The sequence below is a fragment of the Heliconius melpomene genome, chromosome 15 (genome assembly GCF_056956725.1).
Source record: "Heliconius melpomene rosina isolate 202511_hmr_F chromosome 15, ASM5695672v1, whole genome shotgun sequence".
Taxonomy (NCBI): Eukaryota; Metazoa; Arthropoda; class Insecta; order Lepidoptera; family Nymphalidae; genus Heliconius; species Heliconius melpomene.
In genome coordinates, this window is record NC_140403.1 from 8,894,477 (window position 1) to 8,908,370 (window position 13,894).

At 32.7% G+C, this 13,894-nt stretch overlaps 2 protein-coding genes across 2 annotated transcripts in view; one reads left to right on the forward strand and one right to left on the reverse strand.

Moving 5' to 3' along the window:
• The window catches only part of LOC146531633 (uncharacterized), a 71,057-nt gene that overhangs the window by 48,896 nt on the left and 8,267 nt on the right, over nt 1-13,894 (reverse strand). The gene's annotated exons all lie outside the window — the stretch shown is intronic.
• The window catches only part of LOC146531634 (uncharacterized), a 93,035-nt gene continuing 89,170 nt past the window's right edge, over nt 10,030-13,894 (forward strand). The window contains exon 1 of the mRNA XM_085198209.1: nt 10,030-10,168. The gene's annotated coding sequence lies outside the window, so the exon portion shown is untranslated. The remainder of the gene's footprint in view (nt 10,169-13,894) is intronic.

Sequence of the window (13,894 nt, forward strand, 5' to 3'; positions counted from 1 at the left end):
CAAATTGGGGTGGAAATTTATATTATGTATAATTTAAATCTTTATTTTAATATTATAATGTGGATGAATTTGTTCGTTTGAACGCGCTTATCTCAGGAACTACGGTTTTAATTATTTTCTTTTTGTTACTATAATAATTTTTAAAGGAGAGGTTGTAAATTAATTTACATTATAATAATCTTTTTGATGCATCTCATTAAATTTGAGCACTTAGGATGTGTCATGATTATGTGAGAAAAGCCACAGGGTAAATGCTAGTATTCTGTATAGTCTGGTACAGATATACTAAAGAAAGCACTTTCAAGCAATGTTTATCGAACTGAATATTGAAATATGAGATAAATTTTCTTTAATACAATAATAATATAAATGTATTCTATAATAATACTTACAAATCTTGATTTCTTCTGTCTCCATTAACATTGAGATCCCTGACGTTAAACATATATTTAAATATAATATGTCTGTATATCTTTGTCTGTAAGGGGCATTATAGCTCCTAACCAATATGACCGATCATTTTATTTTTCTATTTTCATCAAGTTCAAGTTTATTTTATAGCTAGCATTACAAAAATCATATAATCTTTTATATGACTTTTGTATTGCGTAGTATAAAAAAATCTTTATTATTAATATTAGAGTTCTTGTTATTTTATTAGATTTAATATGGGCATGCGTGGGCAAAGACTAGCAAAATATTATGAGAACATTCGGGTCATCAACACGAAGAACGTAAAATTTTCATAAATAATAATATATTAATTTTATTTTTCATCAGTGAATCGTATTATTTGGCAATAAATTGTGACGATAAATTATTTTAATACTTATTTTCTTACAAAACAATCTAATTAAGATTTCGTTATATTGGGAACCCAGAGCCAAGACTACCTTTTCCACTATCTAAATTTTGGGAATTGTGAATCGGTGGAGCTAAACGCCACGTTTTGATTTTCCAGGGAAAATCGAACCTGTTATCGTCATCCTTTATCACACAACACTAAATTCATCAGTGAATCAATAAAAAGATAATGAAAAACAAACGAGCTGTCATAATAAACGAAAACATAAAATTTTAAAACGTACATACTGTACGTATATTATTTTTTATGTATAGAATATTGAATTTTTCATACTGCCGCTCGCTCAGCTGTGACAAAGCTACGCATTGCGAAAAATTACGCTGGATATATCGTAGGTAGTTTATTTAACTTTCATATTTAAAATATATATTATGACATTTTATTATATTTCGTATATTATTATTATTTTCTCACACTGGACAAGACAAAGTGTTCCGATACTCAATAAAAAATGAGAATAAAGAATGAGAGTGAAGAAGTACTCCTAAGAAATATTTTATATGTCAAAGAATTTAAAAGCTGTTTATTGAGGCCAGTAGTGGCGCACGTGCGTCGTAGTGCATAGTTTTGCCTCAGGGTGGGTGCCTGCTCGAGGAAATAAAATATTTATTTAAATTTATATTTTCAATTCTACTATTGAGGTAAAACGCGGCGTTAAGATCCGCCACTCGACATGCAATGGCTCCAGAATTCCGCGGAAAATGGAGAACGGAATTTCTTCGAAGTTCCCCCTCTTTACCCTGCTGTGTGGGATACAGTATTTTCTCTACCCTATATATATTTAACTTATAAAGTCTATAACAACACCATAAAGACCAAGTTAGGTATATATATAACATTTAAGGCAAGTATTCAGAAACTATTTACTATAAACTACTAAGTAAACGTTATAGCCCATGAACAGTAGTGTAGTAATGTCTGTTAATTTACGAGAGCGTTAAACGTGAAAGTAAACAACGATAAACACAGCAGTAAAGGCAGAAAAACTTGGAAGACATTGAAGTGCTATAAAAACGTTGCCTTTTCGAATATTCGTGCTTTATTTTATATTGATAGTATAATTTTTATCTATATATGTATATCTTACATGTTTTTGTGAGCTAGACTGGTTGGATACCAAATTTTTGTCCATTTAAAGATGGCATATTGGGCGGCGGAACAGAACGCTGTAAGTTGTCTAAATAAATAAAAGGAAAAATATTACCATTCCCCTGCGTTGATTTTGAACTCTAAAAAGATGTAGATTAACATGAAACCAAAATTTTGCGATAATTGTGCGGACGTACAAGTATGAAATCGATGGTCTCTAATAGCACAAGGTGTGACTGTAATGCGACGGTTGTGGGTTCGATCCCCAGTCGAGGAAGTGAAATATTTATTTACGTATATATTTCCATTTCTTCGCTCTGGTAGCGAGGTAAATCGTGGCGTTGAGTTCTGCCACTCAACATGTAATCCAGAATTCAGCAGAAAGTGGGGAACTGATTGTGCTTACACTAGATTCCCTCTGCGTATTTGTGTGCGGGATACAGCGTGAAACTAAAAAAAAAAATTCATAAAAATTATATTTTATCATTAAAAAAATAATAGATGAAAGTAACATTTTCTCAAGCAAGAAAATAATCTAACACTAGTATTATTGGAAACACCCCCTAGACCCTAGCAAATACAATGAAGTATGGTAAAGTGATTACGGGGGTTCCCCTCGACCGCATCGACGTAACTTATTACTCTTGTAATTAGAGAGATACGTTCTGTAGGATAGTGATGTTTCACGCTTTGGTATGGATTTTTCTACTGAGGTGGTAAAAATCAGAGGGTAGTTTCACTTTATTTATTTACTCCCAAATTGTTTTCTTAGAAAATAGTGTTTAAATGTTATAAATTAACGATTATATATGATTTTTTTAGGCTTTTCACTCATTTAGACATTTTGGATGTTGGTTGGTAGGTAAGTTTTTAGACCTAGCGTCCGACTGTTAATATGACGATTATAGATTCGATTCCCATTCGGGGGAACGAATTATCTTCGTCGCCTCGCTTCGGTAATAAGACAAAACGTGGCGGTGAGATATGGCACTCAACTCACAGTGTCTCGAAAACCTAACACTATGCCTTAGCTCGCTTTATGCAGGATACTTTTTATTTTCTATTATTTTCTAAGAAACACACCCAATAAATGTAACTTTTACTTCTAACCTTATTATATTTATCCATGCATCAATTCCATTTATTACAAACAAAAAAGGTGTCCCTAAATTTATTCTTATCAGAGACATAAATATTTATTATCATATTTCTGTTATCAAAAGGCCTATTATGTCTAAAATAAGAACCTTGAATTATTTTTATCAATGGAGATAAAAATATTTATGTATATAAAAATCTTATCAACCCGTAAATAGGTAGCTTTTTCGCATAATATGAAAATAAACATTTAAAATAACGATATTGTTAAACATAAAAATATATATACGGCGATTATATAGTGGCTTTTGTCTTGACGGCTATGGTTATTTGTATTAGAATACCGACCTATAGATATTGATATTATGAAGCTGAAGTGTTTGTTTGGTTGCACGTGCTAATCTCAAGAATTAATAATTTGGTTGGATTTTTTTGTGTTGGATAGTCAGTCCATTTCTTGGAGAAAGCTTATCGTCGTCAATGATTTTGATTGCATCTCGCCAATATTTCTGGACTTCTGTGTGTGTTTCTTGTATTCATCAAATAAATCTATGTATGTGCCTTTGAAAGGAAGAGGAAGATACAGTATAAGATAAAAAAAACACCAATCAATTATAAAACTCCACTGTAATTTAGTATTTTAAAAGAAAATCGAACCCATAACTACCATACAACTAGAGACAAATAGATCCTTACTATGTCACGAGGATATATAGCAAGATGAGCTTAGTATATAATGCGATTATTAATATCAGCCCGGCTCAGAAACGTGTGGGTATTTGTTAAATATTCATACCCTAAATACATTAGGGTATCCGGGCTTACGTAACCGGTTAAGTTATGGACGTTTTGCTGCTGGGGCCTGGTTTTTGACCTATTTTCAAATATATATAGGTAGATGAGTGCAGATTCAAATTCATGTCAATCGTATAAATAAGTCCTGAAATTATAAAACTAACTTTTACTTAGAGGTTTTTCCGTATAGTTAAGTTGGTTTGTCTGTGCAGAAACAAGGGTGTCAATGTAACACAACGCGACGGTTGTGGATTCGATCCCCACTCGAAGAAGTGAAATATTTATTTAGATTTATATTTTCATATCTTCGCTCTGGTGTCCAGAATTCGGCGGAAAGTTAGGAACGGAGTGTCTTAACACTAGGTTCCCTCTGCCTACCCTACTGTGTGCGGGGTACAGAGTGAACCTGATTTAATTTACAATTAATATTTCACTAACAATTTAGACCATAGGCTATTTCACATAACCTTGGCCCATTTGCTAAATGATTACCTGGATTGGACCCAATGTACGGAGACCGGGGATCTCTTGCATGAATTTATTATAACCGAACCCTGAAACTGTTCGGAAAATGTAGGTAGAAGTATTTTAGTATTATCTGTGGCAATTCAAAGTTAGTTTTTTGTCATTTTGGCTAACTTACATTACTTACATTTTGTACAATTATTAGATATTTATTAATATGGGCGTCCGTATCAGTAGTTAATTAGAAATAAGATCATTGAGCTAAGGAAGATCTTTACCAGTTGCCATGGTAACAACCAAGGTTAACAATTATGCCAAATGAGCCCTCAGAGCGACCTGTCTCTAAAGAAACCAGCTAACAACACCCTCATTTGTTGTACTTCAGTGTAATATCACCTTGAATCCACGTCAGACATCTGAGTTTTACCTAATTAAGGGAAATTTACCTAATTGGGGTAAATCACTTTTGACAATTTTCATGATCATTGCCTTCCTCCACTCACAATATGGAGTTCCTCAACTCGCAATGTCTCCAGAAATCAACGGAAAATGGAGAACGGAATGTTTTAACACTAAGTTCCGATCTTTAAGTTAGTAAGTTTAGATCTTTATCTATTAATTCGTATTAACATCTGATACCTAATTAGGAAAACTCTCGAAAATCACTGACAGTGTTCCTGGTAACAGTCAAGGTTATTCCAAATGACCCCTTAGGGCGACCCCTTAGGGCGACCCCTCTTTAATGAAAGCAGCAAACAACGCTCTCATCTCGGTATTTTTGTGTGAGAGCGACTTGAGTCCATGTCAGTTAGACGGTTTCGACATTCGTAATATTTTAAAATAGAAACGAAAAAGGTAGATAAGTATGAATGGTTGAGAAGGATTTTTATGTATTGTCTGTTTAAATATCTTATAATACAAGGATTTTTTTTCCTTATTTTGTTATGAGGACAAAGAGCGGTGTTTAGTTTCGCATAGATATTGTATGAAAAGTGACAAATACTTATCAGTGGACAATGAGTCAAAATATTGTAAATGTTAAAATTTTGCATACATCGATCCCTTAATATTTTTTTATTATTTATTTTTTTGTATTTTATTTTACTTTTAATAATAAATACAGTTAGTTACTTAATTTATTCAAAACTTTATTATTATTTTCTTTAAATTTTATTAAGAAATCAATAATGGAAATTTTTTGGCTAATTTCTTTAAAGAGAGTTAAAAATACTTTAAAACCCATATAATATGTACAAACTTAAGAATGAAATTAGCGTATATTTATACTCGTGGATGCATTAGCACATATTTCTTGCATATACCTAGAACTTGCTATCAATTGCAAAGGAAAATATAACGAGGAATTCTGTAAGAGGATTCTAGACATATTTAACTTCTAATGAGTAAGTTGCGTTTATGTTTGAAGCTATAATATATAAAGTTAAAATTTACTATAATATATTTATTTATTTTTTTCTTATGCAGAGGAAGCCTGAAAAACAAGTGTTAAGACACTCCGTTCCAATTAAGACACATCCGTTACATAGGTTCTGGTACGGTGGAATTCAGCTTTAGGTTTGAAATGAAATGTGTGAAATGAAAATCTTAAAAAAATAATTTGATTGAATGGGAATCGAACCCACAACCTGTCGCCTTTACTTTTGCCCGTGCACCACTGCCCTTAATATATATACTTAAACTACATTAAATAAAAAGAAGCGGGCGAACCCGCGCGAGGGCGTCTAGCTTACAATAAAAAATCAATACAACCTCCAAACACACGGTAAGTTGAACAAGAATATATTGACTTTTTATTGAAATAAAAGTTTTATCATTTTATTCTTTATAACAATAGGCATAAGATTGAATATTGTTTTATACACATAAATGGTATATTGTGTACAGATTGTGCTTTTACTATTCAAGCATGAGGCATTGTGAGGGAACGTAATCAGCTTCCTATAGATTATTATTATCGTTCTTAATATCTATTTGACGATATTTTTTTTACCTGCCGGCCTGCCCGCGGCTTCGCCTGCGTGAACTACGTTATTATTAATTTCTGTTTCCATGAGTACCCACGTCCTATAAGTGACGTCCATGCAAAATTTGAGACTCCTAGCATTTGTAATAACGAAGTTTCATACAGACTTTCAACCCCAAAAACAACCCCTTAGAAGTCGAATATTGCGTCCCGTCTCAGCGAGCACCTACGTCCTATAAGTAACTCCTATGCAAAATTTCAGATTCCTAGCACATGAGATTTTCTGAGATTTCGTGATGAGTGGGTGACCTTTCGATTTTATATATATAGATTAAATATATTTTAATAAAAATTAAATAATGGTTGAATTAAATTGTATATAAGTTCATTTAACTTTATTGAGGCCGCCATAACGCAGTAGCACACGCGTGAGACTGTAAACACGGCGGTTGTGGGTTCTCATATTACCACTCGGGAGAATTAATTGTTATTTATTATTAACTCTGGACAAGGAAAAGAGCGGCGTTGAGTTCTGCCACTCAACACATTTTGGCTCCAGATTTTGAAGCCCTGTCATACTGCTGGTTGGCTGTCCTCATATATATATACACAAAATATTATAGTCAATTTTATAGTGTCTATTGTATTTCTCTAGTAGTCTTGAATAAAGAATATTTTACCTACATAAAAAACTATCAATTATTCATTTCGTTCAGTAAAGTAAGTCAAGATATTTTTAGCATTGTCTATCTAAGCTTCAAGTAATTTATTATTCTTAAAGAAAATGTTATACTGTTGGTGTTGTTATATTTCATACTAATCATGACAAGACGGATTTTATGATTATTATTCATTGTTTATATTCAATGGGGATATTTTTATACTAGCACCCAAACCGCGGCTTCGTCCGCTTATTATATATGATTTTTAAATTAATTTTGTATCTGTGTGACATTTTATATAGCTTCAAAACTTCCTTTGTCTCCTAATGAAAATTGCAAAAAATGGATTCAGCTGTTTCGGGGTTATTCTGGACAAACAGAAAGACAGGCAGATAAAACTTTCAATATCTTTTAAAATCATAGACCGACACTTAAATTTTATGTATATGTATAAATATGTATGTATTACCAAATCGCCTTCCTTACTCTAATATTCGTTGAATAGAATTTGTATGAGTAAGCAAAATTTCAAGGAGGAAAGGTAAACGCTTAGTTCTGGGACAATGCGTGCTGATAAAGCTGTATGTATCGGCTTTTTGTATTGAAATATAATATTGTTTATTGATTTAAAGGCTCGTCGGCGTAGTAAAATATGAAGAGCGCGGTGTTAGGTTCCGCCACTCAACACACAATACATATTCAAGGGGCAGAAAATATAGAATGGAATGCTTTAAAAGCTTGTTCTTTTTCTCTACCCTGCTATATCCTGAAGAAATCGTGACTTTTTTGGCGTCACGATGTATCCCGCACACAGCAGGGCTGACAGAGACAACCCATTGTCAAGACATTCCATTCCACATTTTCCGCCGAATTCTGGAGATATTGCGATACCAAAGCAAAGAAAATGGAAATCTTAAACGTTTTTCCTCTATTACGAATCGAACTCACAACCTGTCGTGTTTAAAAACACATTTGAGCCTGCGCCATGACTGGCCACTATTGAAATTAATAATAATATCAAAATATAACCAAGAAAATAACCTATTAAACCACACTTAAGCTATAAATGGATTTTGAAGCCCTGTCTTAACTCCAACGGCTTCTTATTTATATTATATCATATAAGCAATTCACTTTGCCTCATATTGAGAAACGCAAGCACTTCACTCTGGCCGTATAATACGCGCCCTACTTACTTCGTGGAGTTTATTTTTCTTGCATCATAACTTCCATTTTCATTTTCTTCTGAAAACACCATCAAAATCTGTTTGGATTTAAATATATTGTAGCGTAAGTATATTACGTAGTTTTGAGTGTGTTTGGTAGAGGATTGCTAAAGTTTTTTAGTTTTTCTGCTTCACGCTGTAGTCCGCATACAGCAGGGTACGTAAAGGGAACGTAGTGTTATGACACTCCGTTCCTCATTTTCCACCGAATACATTGGAGGAGGCATTGTGTGTTGAGTCAAATAAGTAAAAATATAAATTTAAGTAAATATTCAATTTCTTCGCCTCATTTTCCATTTAAATTTGATTTTTTTTATAAAATAAGAACCAATTTTGTTTATTTAAGTTATTTTTGTCCTCTACGAGATGCCTACCCCAGAATAATCTGTTGCCCTCTCTAAATTTACTATGGTGCTAGAATTTGAACTTGCTATCATTACAGTAGAAATATTCCTATATTGTTTGAGCACATAGCGTCTGAACTAGCCATATTCATTATTGCCTATTTAGTTGGACTCGCGCCAAGACTTCTAGTTTTTTTGTAAATAAGAAAAAGGATTTCCTTAGCGTTAGGTAACGAATGTTGTAGCATTTTATTGGTGATTTTTTTTATTTGTCTCCCATTTGGTAAACACAGGCGGACATAATGTTCTTTCAAATATAATGTTTACTTCTATACTTATAATAAAGTCGTAAATGATCGGTGTTTTTCTTTATATATATATAAGAAAAAATATTGGTGGCATTTAATAATGATTTTTTTTTTTTTTTGTCTGCTTGTCTGTGAGTTTGTTCGCGCAAATCTCAGAAACGGCTTAACCGATTTAATTGCAGTTTTCACTTATTGTATTGTACAAGTTTTTTTAAATATCAATTGCTTGTTTTATTTCAATTAGTTAAAAAATAAAAAAAGTATACAATTTTAAAGTTTTTTATATTATTCGACAAAATTTTAATGAATTATCTAAAACTTTACTTATGAATATAGGCTTAGATGTTGAATTTTAAATTATACTATTATTAGAAATTAACAGGAATTTAGATAAGTAAATTAATAATTACGTTGAAGTTCAAGTGGGTGAACCTACGAGGGGATCGCTAGTATTAAATGTTATTAATAATAAATATCCACCATCAAAGAACACTAATGAGACGTCATTAGTGTTATTAGACTGTCCAATCTTCCCTTAATCGTATTGCTGATGAAACTTTCTTTCTTTTTGCTTTAAGCTGTAGGCAGAGGGAACTTATTATTAAGATACTCTGTCTACGTGAGTGACGAAACTCTAGGCCGTGCTTTGTCTTGTTATCATAGCAAAGAAATGAAAATATTTCTTTCCCCCAGTGGAAATCAAACCCTCAAATGCCGTGTTATGAGTCAGATGCAACTTTCGCAGCAGCGAATCGGTTTCCAAGAGGGGCACTCCGCGACTTCACATTTTTATACGTTTTCCAAATAATTTACACGGCAAAGTTTATAAGAAAGAAAGTAATTATCGCTCGTTAATTAGGGATGTATATGTAATTTCTATGAATTATATTCTCTTAAAATTTCTCGTTCTGGTGAAACAAAATAAAACGCTGGAAAAAAAAGTGTCTTTGTCGGTTTTCAAGAATTTTATTCTGTAGTCTTGTCTTGAATTTTTTCAGCTTTATGCTGTATGTGGCATATAGGAGGGTAGCCAGAGGTAACCTAGTGCGAATACAGTCCGTCCCCAACTTTCTATCGCACTCTGGGGCCATTCCATGTTGAGTGTTGGAACTCAACGTTGCGCTTTGCCTCAGTACCAGAGATAATGTTACTTTTATGACCATGTCACAACAACGTATTTTTTTTACAGAAAAGATAAGGTAAGTGATCACCGCCACCCACGATCCTGTGCAACACCAGAGGAGCTACAGGTGCGTTGCCAGCTTTTAATGTGAAGATAGAAGCGCTTTTTGAAGGGACCCAGGTCATATTGACCTGGAAACACCTCTGCAGGTGAGTACTCATATATTGTATTTCATTATTAGATCCCAACTTTATTGCAGTAAATTGATAAGCGAAGCTAAAACATGAAGTAGGTCGCCTTGTACTGGTATAGAAAGTTTTGGGAACGAGCCAACCGTTTCGAATTAGAAACAGCACTACGTTAGGTAAATTAAATTGATAAGGTGAGAACTATTCAATTGGTTCGTCTGTGCAGCATATTAATTTAATTTTATTAAATTCGTATAGGTTATCCATATTTTTGTTAAGTATTTTTTTATGGGTATTTGGAAGATTATAATAAAAAAATAACTTGTTTGTTTGAAAGTGATTTTTAAAATATCTAGTATTAATAGTAGTGGCTGTCTTAGGCAAAGTGGCACCTGATTGTAAACGCAACGGTTATGGGTTCGACTCCTATTTGGGGATTTTATTATTCTCATTTCTACGATTTGTATCTTACGCATCTATGCTCTTAACCCAAATAGACAGACGAAATTAAATATTTAAATCATAAAGATTTTCTGGTACAAATAATCACTGTGTGAAATACGACCGACTATTTCCAATAATAACAATATTTCATTAATAATATATAACTGTAAGAAAATCTAATTTTACAATACGTTTAGGTTTACGAACGAACGAACTTCAACACCCTCCAAAACTGGGAAGGCAGAGAAAATCTAGTGCCCAGACACTACACTCTCCAATAAAATATACATAGCGTATTAATTGATTAAGACGAAACTCAACGCCGCCTTTGTCACTAGCACAAAGAGCAGGAAAATGAAAATATTCCATATACTATTGTTCCTAAATTCATAAAATAACTTTATTTTGATATAATAAATCACATATAAGGATATGTATGAAAACCATCCCGCATCCCCTGAGGGTGCGCGCTAATCCGAATTTCATTTAGAGCTTAACAAACAAACGCGTCAAATTTCCACACATTGTTTACATTATTTTAGCTTATGGATCCATATTCGATACTTTAATACTTTTAAGCTTTTGTAAATTTTATTTTCTAGACCAAAAATATGAATTAAATAAATTTTGAACTTAACCTTATTAATTTTTAATAACCCGAGTAAATAATATCGAAATAACTTCACTCGAACACACGAATCGGGTTCACATACACACAACAAATCATTCACGCTGTAGCACATAGCAGGGTAGGTAGAGGGAACCTGGTAGCCTAGTGTTAACCTACTTGGAAGACTCCCTACCCATTAAGACACTTCCGTTTCCCACTTTTCTAGAGACCTTACGTGATCTAGAGACCGCCAAACCGCATTTGGCCTCGTTACCCGACCGAAAATATGAAATCAAACTATAAATTTCATTTCCTTGACTGGAGATCGAACCCATAACCTATCGCGTAGATTACTTACACATTCTGAAATTTTCTAGTTTTAATAATAACAATCTAGATTCTCCACTTCTTTTCAGCTTATCACAAAAGCAATACTAAATGAATATACATAAATAGGTCAAGGCGTTTCGCCTATAAGAGATGTTATACATACATACACTCCAGCCAACAAAATAACTTAAATCACTCTACATAAAGAGTGTCGTGCCCTACACATGTTAAATATAACACGTCTGACTAATCGGTGCTACGAACATTTTGCTAAGATATTGGCTATATTCCAAATGAACACAAGGACAATAAATTTAAGTAAGCTATTAGTGTAATGTATGTTTTATTCGGTCATAGTGTGGTAGTTTGGAGTTAAACGCGGTGGTTATGGGTTCAATGTCCAGTGAGACATAAATTATTTTCAAGGCGTGGAATTGAGTTTCGCCACTCAAAATATTAACGTAAGTAATCCGAAAATTGGAGAAGGGAGTGTTTTGACACTAAATTAACGCGTAACTTGCTATATAGAAAAAATATTAAGCTGCTTTTTAGCTCAAAACCCAACTAATTTTGTCCTGCATGCTTGTAATCCTAATTGTGCAATCGACATTATATAATATTTTTTTAATAAATAACAATATTTTCACGTAATTCAACGCTGAAAAACAACAATGCCTTTCAAACATAACCTACATAAAATTAATAATATTATTCTAAACCAAAAAGTTCCTCAGGAAATAAACAAATCGTGTGAGTATTTCATTTCTATGTATTTTCACGTGTCCTCCGCCCCGCGGCGTCCGTGACCGGAATCCGGCCGAACGTTAAATATACAACGGTTTGACTGTGTTATGTAAATATACTAGCTTTTGACAGCGTCGTTGCTCGTGTTATTGGCTACTTAAATGACTTCATAATTAATAAGTAAATTTAAATAAGACCTTTGGGTGCGAGAGATTGTGGATGCGATTTCCACTCGAGTAAATGGAATATTTCATATTTTTAATTCCTAGATTCTGATAAATATGCAATATGGAATGCGTCCAAGTGTCTTAACAGGAAAGGAGTTTCTTAACACTAGGTTCCCAGGTTCCGTCTGCCTACCCTGCTTTGTACGGGGCACATACAGCGTGAAGATATATATATATATATATATATATATATATATATATATCACAATATATATTTGATCATCCCGTTAATAGTATCAATAAACATACCCTAGCTAGGTATAATTAAAAATGAGGGATTTATACTCCTGCAATGCAAAATTTTCTATTGTAACGTATAAAATACTTATTTCTATTAGAATCCGATATTGTTCCTTTCATTGGAATTTCATTTACTCGAATAGCATTCATCAAAACAAATTTAAATTCATTATAATTATTATATAAATTGAGTTGAGTGAGAAGTACTTTAGTATGCTCAGTTTAAAAATAATAATTTTGGCCTGAATCGCTTTTGCTGTTATACTCCTCAAATATTTTATAGCATTAAATCATTATTCAAATCCATAATATTTCTTTATTCTATTTATCAGACCATTTCTTATACACGGTATGTGTTGTACCAGTTAATGGGTTACCATGAATGGGAACAGTGTCTTAACGCTAAGTTCCCAGGTTCCCTCTGTCTACTAACAAATGTTTTCAATTTTACCATCCCTTTTATAATAACTTAACAAAATAAAATGACCGTAGTTCACTACAATTAAAAATACAAAAATATTTTTATGTATTACTAGTGGACCCGGACGCGGCTACGCCTGCTTCAACTATAAGAATATTTATTAAATATATTCATGAAATTATTTTCAATTTTCATTAGAATTAGTAAGGAAATATAGGCCTAAATAATTAAAAAGAATAATAAGTAGATACATATTATTAGAAAAAATTATCTGAGTTATTGAAATGAACCAACAAAAGGATTAAAAGTAACTAAAGGATAGGTATTTCTTAATATTAGGAAAAGTATTCCGTGCGTGCGTACATAGATATCGACTCTACGAAATAATTAAACATTTCTCTCTATTAAATAGGATAATTTTAGCGGGCTATATCAAATAAAATAAGAAGAGAACCAAAGTGTAGTTTAAATTAATTATAAACAGCAAATAATTACATAAAAATTAACAATAGTTCGAAAATGTATGAAAATTTTTAAAACTGTCAACGTCATCTGCCCGTTCGCGTCGGTCATACTCACACTGTGCCGCCCGTAGGCTAGGTCATTTGGAATCAGTGACATCTCCTCAATTATTTATTAGAATGTTATACAGTAAACTATAATTTCAATCTAGATAAAATGCCAAAAGTGACTATTATATTTATTTTCATAAGGATCAATATCAAAATGTC